The 17358-nt window shown below is 43.1% G+C and overlaps 1 long non-coding RNA gene across 1 annotated transcript in view; it reads left to right on the forward strand.

Moving 5' to 3' along the window:
• Window positions 1-1839: 1839 nt before the first annotated feature.
• Window positions 1840-17358, forward strand: part of LOC109281854 (uncharacterized) — a 41776-nt gene continuing 26257 nt past the window's right edge. The window contains exon 1 of the long non-coding RNA XR_009459168.1: window positions 1840-15528. This is a non-coding gene — a long non-coding RNA (uncharacterized LOC109281854). The remainder of the gene's footprint in view (window positions 15529-17358) is intronic.

Here is a 17358-nt window from a genome sequence, read left to right on the forward strand (position 1 = left end):
TCCTTGCCTAATGTAAAACAATCAAATAGTGACAGAATACAGTGTACGCTGCACATTCAAAGCCAGTAATTGCAGTGTTTGCTAGATGGAAAAGCTGCTGGTATCAAAAACCAAAGTAGTTCAAGTGTTTTCCAAGCATCTGCAGTGAACTCATCACTACATTGTAAAAAGCAAGCGAGTTAAACTGCAAAATGTATAATTTTACTACTCTCTTCTCATGCTTGTAACTTTCCAAAAAATCCCCTGATGCATGAAACTTTATACTTAGTCTCCAGAAAACATTTATCATTTAAAGACTGAGAAGAAAATTACTGTTTATTAATCGATTTGTATTGCAGCAGTGCCTAGAACAGTGATTTGCAACCAGGCTTTGGCAGCACTGTGTGGTACCAGAAGTTCATTTTAAAGGATCTCAGCTGCAGTGTACTGCTAAATATTAGTACTGTTAAATGTACAAATGCCTACCCATAGTTCACAAAACAAACCCATATATTTTACATAGGAATCCATAGTGTCAAAACCATTTTGGCTTTTCATGGTCTTTCTGAGTGTTGCAACACGGGAATTGTTCTATTATTTTTTGACTATAGAAAAACAAGAAAGCTAAGAGGTGACATTTTCCAAGTGGTGCCTTGAGTCTGAAAAGATTGAGAACTGCTGACTTAGAGGCTTTGTTTCCAATGAACTAGAGATGGCCCTTGTCCTGAAGATCTTATCCCACAAACAGTTTACAAGTGGTCAATTTTTCTGAGTGAATAGTAGTTTTAAAAATATATATGGGATCAACAACAATTGGCTTCCCTCAATACCTGCTTCATAATTGGAACATGTCCGTGATTCTGTTTCCCTCTCAAGTGCATTGTACCCTGAATGTGCAATTAAAAGTTCCTATATGTTGTCTCCCTTGTACAACTGAACAGGTTAACAGCTTTACTCTATGTGGGCAAAGATCCTAAAGTTAAGGTGCAGTGGGGGGAGGAATCTCCTCTACTTGCTGTTAATTGCTGCTCCATTTTTACTACTACTCCATTGTTCTTCTTTCCTCCAGTCTGGAGAGCTATTGCCATAACATATGGTATATTCTGCTTACGGGAAATGTTATTAGCATACTACATGATAAATGACCAATATTTGGTCCTTTGGGTTCTTTTTCTCAAAAATATATAATCTGATACCCAAGCAACTAATCTACATAGTACAACATTTCTTGCGCTTAATTGTTCTTTTATGTTGCTTTGAAATTAAACTTATTTATCTTGACTGCATGACCAGCCTGCAGCAGTGGAACCAATCCCATATCTGTAATCTATTTTTTTTAAATATATATAAAATTGTACAAAAGAGACACCTGAAGAAATGTTTGTCCTGCTGAGGTTAATGGAATTTAATACGGTCTTATTTCTTGCTCGTGGTCCTTCAGGGGAAGGGCAACCATCTTCATAAGATTCTAAAAAAAAAAATTTGTAAATAAAAAGATCAGAAGCTGGAGTAGGGAGCTGCCAAAGCCTGACTACTCCAGGCACTACTGCAGTACAAACCAATTAATAAGCAATAATTAGCCTTTTTCTTATTTTGTCCTACCATCCTTGTGCTAGTCTTAAATACTAATTTTTAGGGGTGCACCTATAGAGATTTTTTTGGGCCTTTACCAATAGCCAATTTTTAACGAACCATATCGGCCGATACCTGTCCAATTGCTGATATGCAACTGGGCAGCTTGGAGAGCAGCTTCTGGCTGGTAAGTCTGCTGTGGGGGAAGAGGTAAGAAGGGGGGGAAGGGGCATGGGGGAGTAGATCAAGGCCCCTGTGGTGAGAGAGGGAGTGGAGATGGGGTAGGCACTGCACAGCTGAGGCAGAGCACTGGATGGAGCTGTGAGTGGCTCATCTGGGAGGCCCGGGGGAGGGTGGCTCCTGCCACTGTGTCGGAAGGGACCTGTAAGGGATCTTACAGGTCCCTTCCGGAATTGTAGAACCAGAAGGGACCTGTAAGATCATCAAGTTTGGTCCCCTGCTGTGGGCAGGAAGTTATTGGGCTCAGACATGCTCAACAAGGTGCCTGTCTAGCCTCCTCTTGAACACCTCCAACGATGGTGACTTGCACCACCTCCGCTGGGAGTGTGTTCCAGATTCTGGTGACCCTTACATAGAATAAGTTATTCCTTATATCTAGCCTGAATTTACCCTCTGTAAGCTTATGTCCATTGCTCCTCGTCCTCCCTTGAGAGGTCTTCCTGAAGAGTTGCTCACCTAAACCTTGGTGTTCACCCCAGTGTATTTGTAGATGGTTATCAAGTCACCTCTCAGCCAACTCTTACTCAAATGAGTCTCTCCTCGTAGGGCCTATCCTCAATGCTCTTGACGATACGGGTAGCTCTTCTTTGTACCTTCTCAAGCTCATCCATGTCCTTCTTGAAGTGTGCCCAGAACTGGACACAGTACTCCAACTGAGGCCTCACTAGTGTTGAATAGAGAAGGAGAAGCACTTCCCTGGATCTATTGGACATACATCAGCTGATGCACACCAGAGTTATACTTGCTTTCCTGGTGACCCTATCACACTGCTGGCTCACATTCATCTTCTGGTCAATTGTAACCCCCAGGTCTCGCTCAGATGCTGCACCAGCCACCACCCATTGTATAGTTGTGGTGATGGTTCTTTCTACCCAAACGAAGGACTTTGCACATATCCCTATTTAACCTCATCTGATTTTGTTTTGCCCACGAGTCCAGCCTGTTAAGGTGATCCTGGATCTTGACCCTACCCTCCCGCGTGCCCGCATTTCCCTACAGCTTGATGTCATCCGCAAGCTTAATAATTGAGCTTTCCACCCCCTCATCCAAGTCGTTAATGAATATATTAAAGAGTATGGGTCCAAGCACTGATCCCTTGGGGGCACCACTGGAGACGGCCTTATGGGATGAGGCCATCCCATCAATTACCACCCTCTGGAAGCAGCCTCTAAGACAATTGCCAATTGTGTGTGCCCCCCAGATCTGCGCATGGGGTGAGGGTGGGCTGCTGCTGCAGGCTGGGAGATCTTTCCAGCGGGGGGCTGGGATGGGACTGTGATTGGAGCAAGCATCAGTGGTGCTGGGTGGGAGCTACAGCCACTCCAAAATTCCTTATAGCCCCCCTCCCAGTGCCAGTGCCACTGCCACCGCCCTGAGCACAGCCCAGCCCAGCCCAGCCCAGCCCAGCTCCCCACCAGGAAGAGCCCAGCACTCCCTGGCCCCAGGCTGCATCAGCCTGCTCTCACCCCACATGCAGATCCTGGGGTCCATGCAGTGGCAGGAACTGCCACCACCTCCCCGCACCTCCTGGATGAGCTGCAGCCCCATCCCGCACCCTGCCTCAGTCCCTCCCTCCCTCATCGTGGGGGCCTCAGTCTGCCTCCCCTCCCCCCCACACACACCCCTTCCCTCACAACAGACTTACCAGCTGGACCCAGCCACTTTCCACACTGCTGGGCTGCGTTGCTGGCCACCTGAATGCTGCGCAGATGCACAGGGCTTTTATCAGCAACACTATCAGCCACATCAGCCAAAAATAGCCAATTGCTAATACTGTCAATTTTCCTTTTATCTGTGCTGATCTGTTATGGGGCCAAAGTATTAGTGCACCTCTACTAATTTTCAGTAATATGTCTCTATTTCTATGTTATATATAATTCAAGTTTGATTTTCAAGTCTGTAAAGATCCCCTGGTGCTGCCATATTGATCATTTATTATACTTCCTATCGTCTCTCTGTATCAGGATCATCACCACTGTACCTTTAATACTGTGTCTTCTAGTAGCTGCAAGGTCTCCAGATAACTTTTTTGCTATTGAAATTCCTTCCAATGTGACCTTACCTGCTAATTCCCAGGTTGAAGTCTGGACCTTAGACACCTCATTAATGACCTCCAACCCCATCTGTGTCAAGGTAGCAATGGAGGACAGACCTGTCCTGGTTTGCAGACAACCCCCCAACCTCAAAAGATGTCTCCCAAGCAACACACTATCTAACTCCTATTCTAACCAAGGCAACAGACCTACATGCAACGTTGTGCCCCTTCATCAATACAAACCACAACATCACTTGACAAAATAGTATGGATTATAAAATCTGAGGTCTTTTCACCTGCACCTTTACCAACATCAAGTATACCATCGGCTACTTACAGTGCCCCTCTGTTGTTTACATTGGACAGGCAAAGCAATCCCTGCATGTAAGAATGAATGGACACCAATCTGACATCAGTTCCAGAAAGACATGCAAACTTGTGGCAGACCACTTTAACCTCCCTGGACATTCCATCACTGACCTCAGAGCAGCTGTTCTTGGACAGCAAAACTTTTAAAAATTAATTTGGAATATTTAAATTGCAAAACAAAAAATCATCCGCAGACTGGATTGTGTTAAGTATGGTCTAAACTGGAAGAACAGATGCTTATTCCATTACATGGATTAACATTTGTCACCCTTTATCCCTAAGAATTTATTACTTTCCTATTCTTGGCACAGCTCCCTCTCCTTTCCCTCCCTTTCCTGTTATATTCAAATCACTCTATTTGATACACTTGTATGTGTATGGCTTCACAAAATCTAATTAAATGAGCTCAGGTTCTCAAAAGTTCATACTATGCATCTCTCATTTAGTTTGTCTATAATGTGCAAAACTACCCTTTTAAAGTCCACTGCCATTATTCTGTTGCTTTCATTACTTCCTTTCCTTAGCATCCCAATTGCTTTTGCCTAGATTACCTTTTGTCTTCACATTTTTAACCAAATTCTCCCTAAAAATGAGATCCAGTTTGAAAATAGTTTTATTTCCTCAATCTTCTAAAACAAAAAAAAATTCTTAATCACTCTTAGGCATATTGCCATGTGCTATTTTGTTTCGTGGTTGCATTCTTCCATTACCATTAGGTTCTGTTCTTTGGGTACTTTCCTTAATTTGTCAAAAAATGCCTCCAGCACCTCTTCCTGATTGGTTTAGTCTCTTAATAGACCCTACTGTAATTTCAGTCCTGTACAGTTGCCTTTTATCTTCACCATCACCTCTATTTGGACTTAAGTACAAATGCATATCTATTACCCAAAGAACCTTGTCTGCCTATCTATTACTGAAATATAATACACCATATAGTGTATGTTTCTTGCCTGTCCTTTCTGAAAAATCTGTTCCTTTTTATACCTATGATTCCTATCAAATCTTTGAGATGCCAAGTCAGTCACAGTTTTAGCTGGTAAATAAAACTAGGTTCCTTCTAGTTATTCCTCATACTCTACTATTTGTGCATAGACATCTTAAATGTTAGGCAGTTTACCCCATTTTTGCTTCTTGAATCTCTTGTCATCCTTTTGCAACTTCCTGTTCTCTCTCCAGATCTCGGGCTTTGACCAAATCTTTATTTTTTCCCCATCTGTAGGCTGTGTCAGTATCCTTCAACCTAATTTAAAATTTTCCCTGCCAAGTTGATGCATCAGTGTTCCAGGATACTTTTCCTTTCTTTGTCAGGTAAACTCACTTTCTTCCCAGCAGTCTTACTGTGGAGAACACCATAGAATGGTCAAGGAAACCAAAGCCTTCCTCTCAGCACCCTTCTGGCAGCCAAACAGTCATTTCTAAAATGTCTCTCTCCTGTAATGACTTCAATTACCCAAGTTTGATTAAACCATACTTTTCATTCTTGACCTAATAACTCCAAGAAAATCATCACTTGGTTTGGTAGATTATTCCAAAAGTCAATTCCCACTGACATTAAAAATGTTGTTATATTTCTAACATGCATTTGTCTGATTAACTTCCAAACATGAATTCTTCTTAGTTTTTTCTCTTCTAGCATAAAGAGGTTGCTCATACCAAATATTTTCTTTGCAAGAAAGTACTTCTACACTGTGATCAGTTTACCCCTCATTCTTCTTTTTCATAAACTGAATGAAGTAAGCTCTTGAAGTCACTGCAAGGTTTTTTTTCAGCCTGTTGAGTATTTGTGACCTTGTTAGATATTTGAACGGTCTGTGTGTTCATAAGAGTCTACATTTGAACTTCTGTTTATTAAATCTGCTAATGGCAGCTAACTAATGGCAGGGATGAAGTCAGGAAGGCCAAAGCACAACAGAAATTGCAGCTAGCAAGGAACACGAAGGGTAACAAGAAGGGTTTCTACAAGAATGTCAGCAACAAGAGGAGGATCAGAGAAGCTGTGGGCCTTTTACTGAATGGGGAAGCCAGCTGAATGACAGAGAATGCAGAAAAGGCTGAAGTACTCAATGGCCTTTTCACCTCAGTCTTCACAGGCAAAGTCAGCTTCCAGACTCCTGCACCTGGCAGCAGTTTGGGGAGGAGGTAAGCAGTCAACAGTGGCAAAAGAACAGGTTAAGGACTATTTAGAAAAGCTGGACCTGTACAAGTCCTTGGGGTCAGATGGGAACCAAGGGTGCTGAGGAGTTGGTTGATGTGATTGCAGAGCTGCTGGCCATCATCTTTGAAAACTGGTGACTGAGAGAGTTCCTGGGTGATGGGAAAAGGGCAAATATAGGAGGATCCAGGAAACTCCAGACTGGTCAGCTTCACATCAGTCCCTGGAAAAATCATGGAGTGGATCCTCAAGGAATCTATCTCTAAGCACATGGAGGAGAAAAGGTGATTGAGAACAGACAGAATGGATTTGATAAGGGCAGGTCATGCTTGACCAACCTGATTGCCTTCTATGATGAGATGACTAGATCCATGGATGCAGGAAGAGCAATGGACTTGACTATAGCGAGGCTTTTGATATGGTCTCCCACAACATTCTCACAAGCAAGCTAAGGAAGTATGGGTTGAATTAATGGATAGAAAACTGACTGGATCATTGGGCTCAGGGGGTCCCTTCCAACCCTAATTATCTATGATTCTAACTCATAGTTTTATTTTGTCTACAATATATTCTGTGCTGTTGAGCATGGCAGCAGTCTTACCTGTGACTTGAATCTAATTATGTCTGGCTATGCTCGGATACTCTACACCCTCTGCAATTTTTAAAATATATATAGTAGGCTTAGATAGTGGTCTAATAGTAGTGTTATTAATGTTATATCATAGTTAAATCACCTATTTTACTTCTAATCAATGTTCTTTTTATTTACATATCCAAGGGCCACCCTATCCTCTCTTTTTGCCACAGATTCCATTCAGCTTTATTATCATGGCTCAGGGCTCTGTATGAATCTGACTGAGATGCACAAGGCAAAATTTGACCCCCTGTAGCCATTTATCAATTAATTAAGAGTCCCAGGTACTCAAAGATATCTAGGAGTTTACTTCTGTGGACATTAGGGACCTAAATAGCTTTAAGGATTTGGATCACAGGCTTTTGATTGTTTTTCATACTGTTCTGTAGATTTCAAAATGGTCAGTCCATTTCTTTTTGTACTCAAAAGATTTTTTTTTTTATTGTTGGCAAAGATTTAATGACTACTCTAGGTTGCAACAATTAACTATTGGACCCTGGACATTTTATTAATTATGAGATTAGAACATATCCATTTATAACTGAACAAACTATGGTTATATTAACTTATGTCATCAATTGCAAGGTAGAAAACAGAAAGAGAGTGCCCATATTAGATCATATCAAAGCTTTAGCTTAAATGCACATCACTGTTTAGGATACAGTTTTAAAATGCTATTCTCTGGACTTGACTGTATTTCTGTTAAGCAAGCTCTTTTTGTTTTAATGTGGCTAGTAGGGAATTAAAATTTGCTGCACATGATGACATGAACGGTTTGAATAATGAGCTATGAAGAAATGTACTGAAATCTATAGTGATATTAGTGTCTAGAACATTTTTAGACTTTTGATGGAAAGCATACAATACTCAAACAAAATTCAAAGGCCTACACGTTCAAAAGTGGCTTCTAATTTTGGTCTTAAGCAGAACCATAGCATGGGCAGTGCCAGCACTCAGTGTCCCTGCACCACCTCGGGTGCCAAACTAGCATACTTGGGGCAATACAAAAGTAGCTGCTGCTGGCAGCCATACAATCACAATTGCAATCACAGCAGCAACCAGAAGTTGCCTGTGCTCTTCTGCACTGGGTGCCTGGCTGCATCCCTCCACTGCTCATCTTCAGTATGTGGGTTCTCGACAATCTAGCGCTTCTGTATTGTTTCTCAGATGTGCTAAACATGTGCAGCTCCCCTAACTACAGTTGGTGCTAATGGTTCTTAAACCTCCCAAAATCAAGGTGCACTTTTGTAGTCCTTGCTTGGGCTGCTCCATAAAAGTGGAAACCACATGCAAGTATCCTGCTGGATATTCTCCCAAGGATGTGGGAATTCACAATGATGCTAGTAACTTATGGTCCCCTGTGTCCAATAACCAATTGTTGCAACCTAGAGTAGGCATTAAATCTTTGCCAAAACTGGAATAGTGATTAAGGCAGCTCTTCATCTAAGAAAAGCTTCTGCAGAATTTGCCCAGACTTCCAAGAAATGAGAAACACTGACACTTGGTAACTAATCCAACAGAGAAATCATTACAAGAATCATTTCAAATTGGAGGTCAAATGTGTCACTAATTCAAGGTCCTGATAGAATTAATTGGAATGAGGTTTATCCAGTTGTAATGGATTTTAAATTGGCAGAAACTGCCATTTAGCAATGATAATAGAAAGTGTCTTGAGTTATTTTGTTTTTAGAATATGAGCTATGTTGGTGTTTAACTTGTTCATGTTTTAATCTACCATGCAATTCATGTTGGAAACAATGCAATGTTTGTTTTATGAACAGGACAGTTTCTTGAGAAATGCATTCTTTGTGTCCACAACTGGTTTTATCATCAGAGTATGGTGTACAAGTGAACAAACCTTATTGAGCTTCCATACACTGTGAAATCATAACTTGCACAGATAAGTACATTGAGCAAACCAATTGACACCAATGGTGTGAGCAGTGTAAATAGAAGTTATGCAACCAGGTCCTTGGAAGTTAGGGAACAGTGCTCCTTGCAATACCCAGAAGAAAGAAGGGAAATCAACCATTAATGGTAATTGATGGCATATAAAAAAGATTAAAATAGCAATATAGCAAAGAAGCATTCATGCTGGAGACAATGCTCCCACTTTTCCATCTTCTGTTGTCATTGTGAGATTTCAAAGTACTGAGATCCTAGCAACAGACTCTTCATCCATTTGGGGCAGTCCTGGGTGATAGTCTTCCATGAGTTGATGTTGATGTTGCATTTTTTTCAAGTTGGCCTTGAGGATGTCTTTGAAGCACTTTCTCTGCCCTCCTCTTGAGCATATACCTTGACTGAGCTGGGTGTCCAGAGTCAGATATCCAGCTGACTTAGCTAGCCCAGCAACATTGGTATTGGATGATCATTGCTTCAATGCTCATGATGTTTGCTTGCGAGAGGATGCTAATGTTGGTGCATCTGTCTTCCCACTGGATTTGAAGGATCTTCTGCAGGCAGCATTGATGGTACTTCTCCAATGATTTGAGATGTCTCCTGTATGTTCTCCATGTCTCATCTGTACAGTTAGGCAGGGATCAGGACTGCTTGATAAACCATGAATTTGGTTTTGAATCTGATGTTGCAATCTTCAAACACCCATTTCCTCAGGTGTCTGAAGGCTACACTTGCACAGTTGAGGCAATGTTGGATTTTTTCATTGATGTCATCCTTCTGTGAGAGATGGCTTCTGAGGTATAGGAAATACCCAGTATTCCCCAGGGTCTCACCATAAATCTGAATTGCTGGAGCTGGGGACTGCTCGTTAAGAGCTTGTTGTTGGGGAACCTTAGTCTTCTGAATGTTAAGCATCAGTCCCATTTTTGTATGCCTCAGCAAAGACGTCAACAATTGCCTCAAGATCTACTTCTGAGTGAACACAACTACAGCATCACCAGCTCAATGACTGAGGTCAGGGTAGTCTTGGCTTTGACCCGGAGTTGGCTGAGATTAAACAGTTTACCATCCACTTAGTAGTTTAGCTCCACTCCAACTGGAAGCCGGGTGGTCAGATGTAGCATTGCAGTAAGGAATATTGAGATGAGTGGTGGAGCGATAATGCAGCCTTGCTTAATTCCAGTCTTAAAGTCAAGGGGATCTTGATTCTGTCAGCTGAGAAGTACTGTGGACAATTGGTCTGAGGTACAAATGTCCACTGAAATTCATCATTATTCTTTGTCTGCACCATGATGATACGTGAGCAGTAGTTCTCAGTAATAAAGGTAACCTGCGAGTGTTAGGATAGGTGCTAGTCATATTACTAGAAGAATGTCTGGAAGGCACTTAGTGTGATGGTGGCATTATATGAATTGAACAGAACAGAACAGCATATAAAGACATTAAATATGGCTGAAAGCATGTGTCAAAAATCAAAAGACAGAAAAAGACTACTACAAACTGTAAGAAAACTTGTGTTCGTGTCAGCTAAATTCATAGGCCCAGATCCTATTCCACCTCTAAGATATGTAAGTAGCATTTCGATTCCTTTTAGGTATGTTTGTCACTAAACCTAGTTACATTCCACCCGAGATGCCTGCTGGAATTTTACTGAAACTCTTAGATTTCTTACTTTTCTCCATCTTGATCTAGAAAAGTTCCTAAGTGACTAGATTCAAGCTACTCTGAATTTATAGAAACAATTCAGAGCACCCATATAGGCATCTAACTCCTTCTCAACTCCTGAGTACAGTTCTGCCTGCGAAAATGTACAGACTCCGTGAACATCCTCAAATCTGTAGTTTGAGAAAAAGCTTGTGCAGCAGCTATATTTGGCAACAGTAGCAGGAGGAGCTTTCACCAAAAATCCTTATTAAGCAACTTGCCCAGAAAATATGACACCTAATGAATTCTACCTCTTCCTGAGGAGGCTTAAACCTACATCTCCCTCTTCCCAGGAAAATGCCTTGACCACCAGACTACCAGGTATGTAGCACTGAGGGCATTTTCCATCTGTCTAGTTGAAGGTGGACCGTTGGGTAACGAAGAATACAAGATACATGGGGCTATAAAAGTAAGGAAGAGAGACCATGGTACTGCCCCGGGAGGTAGAGAACCCTGGATTCTGGCTCCTGCACTCAGCACCTGATAGTGTTTCTGAATTTTATCTAATGACGTATCCAATATTGGAAGCAGGAGGGGTTGAAGAATTCTTTTAGCCTAACATAGCTCATAGCCTGATAGGACACTTGCCTGGGAAATGGGAAGCTATAACCTGCCCTAAGAAAGCAGAGTGTGTATGAGGGCAAATTGGGGTAGTTATTTGTAATAATGAGTCATGACCCATAGGTCCTTTTCGGAATTGTTGCATTCCAAAACTGTCTTTGATCCTGGATTCTTGGTTCTCACTTTGTACCGGGGCAATAGGCCAAGGCATTTTATTGGACTATTACCCTTTAACCAATAAGTGGGGTCCGTCAGGCTTATCTGGTGCTGGAGAAGAAAGACTTGATTTTGCAGCTGGCTACTGCCCAATTGCAAAACAAACCTCACTGTAGCTGAAGTTAAAAGAAACTAGAGGCGGTTATGCAGTCATTAAGCTGACGGTAAATTGAGCTGAGGAGGCAATGCAGAGTTAGTTAGCCTAACTGCTTACTGACTTAAATAACTAAAATTTTTATCAAGATGTCATGGCAGCAGCTAGGGCAGGGTTGTACCTTAGGTACCACATGATGCAAAATTAAATGCCTTGAGAAATCCAGGTATGCTATTCAGCAGTTGCCCATATTGACCAGAACTATACTTTTTTTTTTTTAAGTAAATATTTTTTTACAAGTCTACTTTCCTTAAAGTCACATTCACTGCCATTTTAACCTGTGATTCTTGTGATAGAGTAATAAATTAAATATTACATTATTTATTGAGATTTGACTTCAGTCTAGCTAGTCTATAGGCTCCTGGGTCATTCCCTTTTTAACCGTTGTACATATTGGAATTACATTGACTATTCTTTGGTCCTTTGGATATTCTCCAGTTTTTTGAGATTTATAAAAAATTAATATACATTGTATAGAAATTTCCTCTGACATTTCCTTGATCTAAGTTACCTGGGTCTGCTGATTAGCTGGGTTACCTGACCCTGCTTCACAAATACCTTTATTATAGGTGGACAAGGTTCTTTGGGTGAATCTGATATCTTTTATTAGACCAAATTAAGTAGTTGGAAAAAAAAAAGCAAGAAACCCTTTGTCAAGCTGAGGAAGTTACAGCAGTTGGTGTGTGCTCTTCCTGGATGGAATGAAAAGTAAAGAAGCCAGAGGCTGGGCTGGTATGCATACAAGATAGGTAGTCAGTGAAGATGTAGATTGAGGAGTCAGTGGGTAAGAGACAGGCTGGGTGGGAAGGAGAGAAGGGGGCTGAATAGTGGAGAGGTACCTGGGAAGTCAGATGTCAGGCAGGTTATAATGTATCATAAATCCAATATCTATATTTAGTCCATGCTTTTTAGTATCCAGGAGGTTGATGAAGTGGAGTTCCTAGGCTCATCTCTGGGAAGTGTTTTTAAGTTTCCTTTGAGGATTAGAACTGAGAGATTGGAGAAAGAGTGGTTTTCTTGTGAGAAATGTGCCCCCACTGGTAATTGGGTATTCTTGTCTTTGATCAATATCCAGTGTGCGTTCATTTTGGTGCAGAGTTGCTGTTTGGTCTCTCCTATGTATTTTCCATCAGGGCATTTGGTGCATTGGATGAGATATAGCACATTTCTGGAGGTGCAGCTCTAAGGTCCGGGAATGCTGATGTCTCTGTTGTGGGGTGTAGTAATAGCGGGGGTGGTAGAGATGTCTTGGCAGGTTTTGCATTTCTTGTCATGGCATGGTCTGGATCCATTTGGTGTGTTCTGGGCCTGATGAAGTTTGCTTCTGGTGATGAGGTTAACGAGGTTCGGTGCTTATTTGAAGGCTAAGATGGGTGGCTCTGGGAAGATCTCTTTAAGAGTAGGGTCTCTTTCTAGTATGGGTTGCAATTGTTTGAAAATGTTCTGTATGGATTGAAGGGAGGGGTGATATATCATAACCAGAGGTGTGCGATTTGTGAGGGAGGGTTCTTCTGTACTGCAGGAGTTCTTCACATGGTATCTGGGTGGCTCTTTCAAACATGTGGTCTATCTCTCTGGAGGAGTGTCCTTGTTGGGTGAAAGCCTTTTTAAGATTGGTGAGGTGGCAATCCCAGGTGTTCTCTTCAGTGCAAATTCAGTGGTATCTGAGGGCTTGGCTGTATATCACAGCTTTTTTGGTGTGTTTAGGGTGATTGCTGGTTCTGTGCAGATATGTATGTTGCTCTGTGGGTTTCTTGTATAACGTGGTCTGTATTTTATCATTCTGGATACTGATCATCATGTCTAAGGAGGAGACATTGGTGCTGGAGTATTCAAGAGATAGTCGGATGGAGGGATGGTGCTTGTTGAATTTCTGATGGAACTCAATCAGAGATTGCAGGTTTTCAGTCCAAATGATGAAGATGTCATCGATATATCTTAAATATAGCAAGGGTTTGATGGTGCAGTTCTTGAGGAAGTCTTTGTCCACGTGGCTCCTAAAAAGGTTGCCATACTGTGAGGCCATTTTAGTACCCATAGCTGTTCCCATCGTCTGGAGGAAGTGTTGATTATTAAAAGTGAAATTGTTGTGTGTGAGGATGAAGTGTATAAGGTCAGTAATATCTTTGGGTCTGTACTCTGAGTTCTAATCTTGTTCCTATAGATATGTATGGCAGGCTTGGATGCCATCCTGGTGTGGGATGGTGGTATATAGCCTGGTAATGTCCATGGTGGTCAGGAGGGCATTGCTGGGAAGATGGTCTATGTTTTTAAGTTTCTGTAGAAAGTCTTTGGTGTCTTGGACCAAACTTGCTCTGTGGGTGATAAGCGGTTTTAGGATGGATTCAACAAAACCTGATATTTCCTCAGTTAGGGTCCCATGGTTGGCTATTATAGGTCTGCCAGAGTTCCCTTGTTTGTGGATTTTAGGGAGCATGTAAAAAGTCCCCGGGTTGGGTAGAGGGGGGATCAAGGTCTGTAGTTTTTCTTGTAGTCCTGATGGAAATGATTTGATGGTATTGTTGAGTTTTGTGGTGAAAAGGGGAGTAGGATCTTCTTGTAGTTCTTTGTAGTAGGTGGTGTCAGAGAGCTGTCTATTGGCTTCCTGTATGTAGTCTTCACGGTTTAGGATGACTATGGCTTCTCCTTTATCTGCTGGTTTTATTACTATTTGGTGGTTAAATCTTAGACATTTATTATAGGTGGTGAGCCTTGTATTCCATGTACAACATAATACAGAAAGGAAGTATTCTGCTGTTTTGTTCCAGATACAGAACATAAATGTCTATTAAATAACTCCTGCCTTTTCTGCATAATTTCTTAGGATTTTACTATTTGTATTTAACAGTGGACTTGTGCCTAGCCTAGAGTTCCTATGGTTTTTAATGTTTTTAAAATGCTTTTGTATCAGCTTAACCCTGTTCAGCATTCATATTTCTTTGCTTCTTCGAGTGCCCCTTACAACTGCCTACACTTAAAGAATTGTAATTTCTATTCATTCTAATAATACTGCGTATTTCCATTTTTCTATATGTTGGATTTATTGTGTTGTTCCTGCTTCTTCTTCTAATCAAGATGTTCTGGACCAGCCTTACTTTTTTCATGTATATGGATTTTTAGTTTTTTGTGAATCGGGGTTTTCGGGATTTTCGTGTCATTGAATAAAACTCACTTTTTCGTTAATACTTCTCACATTAAATTTAATACTTCTAGTCAGTAATACTGACAACTGATTTAAGCTTTCAGAAACTGGTCATTTTTAAAGTTCTAAAAATAAAAACAATTAAAAAGTAAATGTAATGACATCCTAATCACTAATACCCAGGCAGCTGCTAACTTTCAGGTCACTGATTACAGGTGACCCTTGCCATTTGTGGGGGATATGTTCTTGAGATCCCTGCGAATGGCAAAATCCACGAATACGGCACTACGTTCATGAACATCATGAATGCAGTGCCCCTGGTGGCTGGGGGGTGCAGGGGAGGGAGAGTGCAGCTGTGCTGGTGACGGCAAGAGCCCAGAGGTGACGGCAGGAGTCCAGCAGCGGCAAGCGTGGAGCTCCTGTAAGTGTATTTAAGATGCGTGTATTTAAGATTTCAGTACTTGTGAATATTTGAAACTGCGAATGCTGAACCTGTAAATAGCAAAGGTTTCCTATATTTGTGTTTTACCCATATTAGTACAGGTTTTTCTGTGTTAAGAATTATAATTATTTTAGAAACTGTAGGTAAATAAGTACTTGCTACATGAGATGTTCAGCAACTCTCAACAGGTAGATGTTACCCATATAAACAATTTTAATTCCTGCTACCCATTACAAATAGATACTTAGTCACGAATCATTAAGCTTTATACATATTTTGTCTTTTTGGGCTCTGATTCTGCAAGTGTGCTCAAATGATGTGGAGAAGCTTGCAAGATTGAAGTCAGTAAATTCTTTGGAAAAGGACCTAGCTACAAATGGACCTGGCACAGTGCGGTGTGGTACAAACAGTAAATAATGTTTAAAGGTAATCTCTGGTGTAATCGCCTATATAAAATCAGTTGAACACAATGTTTTGTTGAAATATTTACAATTTTAAAGCAATTTGCAAGCATACCACTACCTCAATCATTATAATAAAATAAATTTTAAATACCTATGTATATTTTGGCATTTGATTTTTGGTTTTTTTATTATGGAAAATCAGAGTTCCCCCCACCAGGACGCGGGTCCAGCTGTGTCCGTACCACCTCTCCCCCTCCCCTCCCACTGCTTTGTGGTGCTGAGCAGCCCTGATATGCCAGTGCCCCTCACTCTCAAGCAACAGCCCTGCTGGTGCCCCTCACTTCCAACCCGCAGCCCTCGCCTGTCCCCCCACTCACTTCCTCCTGGCAGCAGCTTCCACTCTGAACCAAGACACGGGCCTAGCTGTTTCTGTCCCCCTGGCTGCTTTGTGATGCTGAGCAGCCCTGACATGCCAGGACCCTGTCCTTGCCCATGCTCTTGCCCCTCGCTCCCAAGCCACACGCCCCCCCAACCCAGCACAGGACCCAAGGGAACATTATTTCTCATGCTATGTAGTCAAAATGCACTTGGCCAGGAGATCCAACCTATCAGCCCACGCCACCTACAGGTAGGAGCTGTCAGTAAATGTAGACGGGGCAGGTAACAAAGCTCTCCCTCCCTACTCCCAAGCAGAGAGGAACAAAGCAGTGGGGACTCATCTGGGCCTCATGACCCATCCCTGGTGGCCTAGCATGGGGCTTGCCATGCTCTGAGGTGGAAGGCAGTGAGTCCCAGGCCCCAACAATCCCCATGCCCCCCGTTGACTAGGACTCAGAGACTGAGTTAGGCCTGCCTCTGGCTGGGCAAGCCCCTTCCCCTCCAGGTTAGTCTCCCCCTGTATAGGCTGTTCTAGGGAGATGTGGGGCTCCAGACCTGGTTCTGCTGGCCACTTCTACCCAGAACACTCTTCCCACCTCTCTCTCTCTCTCTTCCCTCCCCCAACACACCCCACTGCCACCTCCACCCCTCCCAGCCCATCACCCCCCCAATTGTTCTTGGAACCAGGGCCCCCACCAAACTGAGGCAAAGTGCCCCAGCACACGCAGGGGGTGGGCTGCAGTGTGGCAGCTACCCATGTGGCTTCAGCTTCTGCCAACAGATCCCTTCCCGTGATGTAGATGTGGCAGCCAGGCATGCAAGGGTTACACTCCCCCAGGGATACTGGGGCTCCAGGCAGGGCAGGGTGGCATGCGGCCTGGCAGCACCAGCTCTCCCTCTCCCTCCTCTCATCATGCCCTGCCACACAGCACATCCCATGAGCCCCACTGCCACGTCCAGCACTAGCCCTAGTGGAGCCACCAGCTGGCTGCTGCAGGCCAGACCAGACTGGTGCCAGGGGGCACAGCAGAACAGCGGTGCAATGAGCAGAGGATGCTGGCATGGGAGATGGGCAACTCCCAGCGCAAGGCACCCTGGGGCCCATGGCATGGAAACAGGCACTGCCAAGGGGAGGCGGGGAGAAGCCTGAACCCTGGACCCAAACCCAGAACATAGGCCCTGGGGGCAGCTGGCACCAGCTCCATGTGTCCACCCCACCCTGAGCATATTATCTCCCCCAGTGCCCTGGGTGCCCTGACTCCAGGCACCATGAACCACCCCAGCTGAACAGCTCCTCCAGCCCCAGTTGCCAACCCTGCCCCAAGTGCACCTGACCCAGTGGGCAGAGGTGTAGCATGCCCCGCCTTCCTCTCTCACCATGTGGGTTCCACACAAGTCACAACCTCAATCTCAATGCTGTGGGTTGCGGGGCACGGGGCTGCACCCAGCCAGACCCAATGCCTTGAAGCAGAGG

This window comes from Alligator mississippiensis, chromosome 1 (assembly GCF_030867095.1).
Source record: "Alligator mississippiensis isolate rAllMis1 chromosome 1, rAllMis1, whole genome shotgun sequence".
Lineage (NCBI taxonomy): Eukaryota > Metazoa > Chordata > Crocodylia > Alligatoridae > Alligator > Alligator mississippiensis.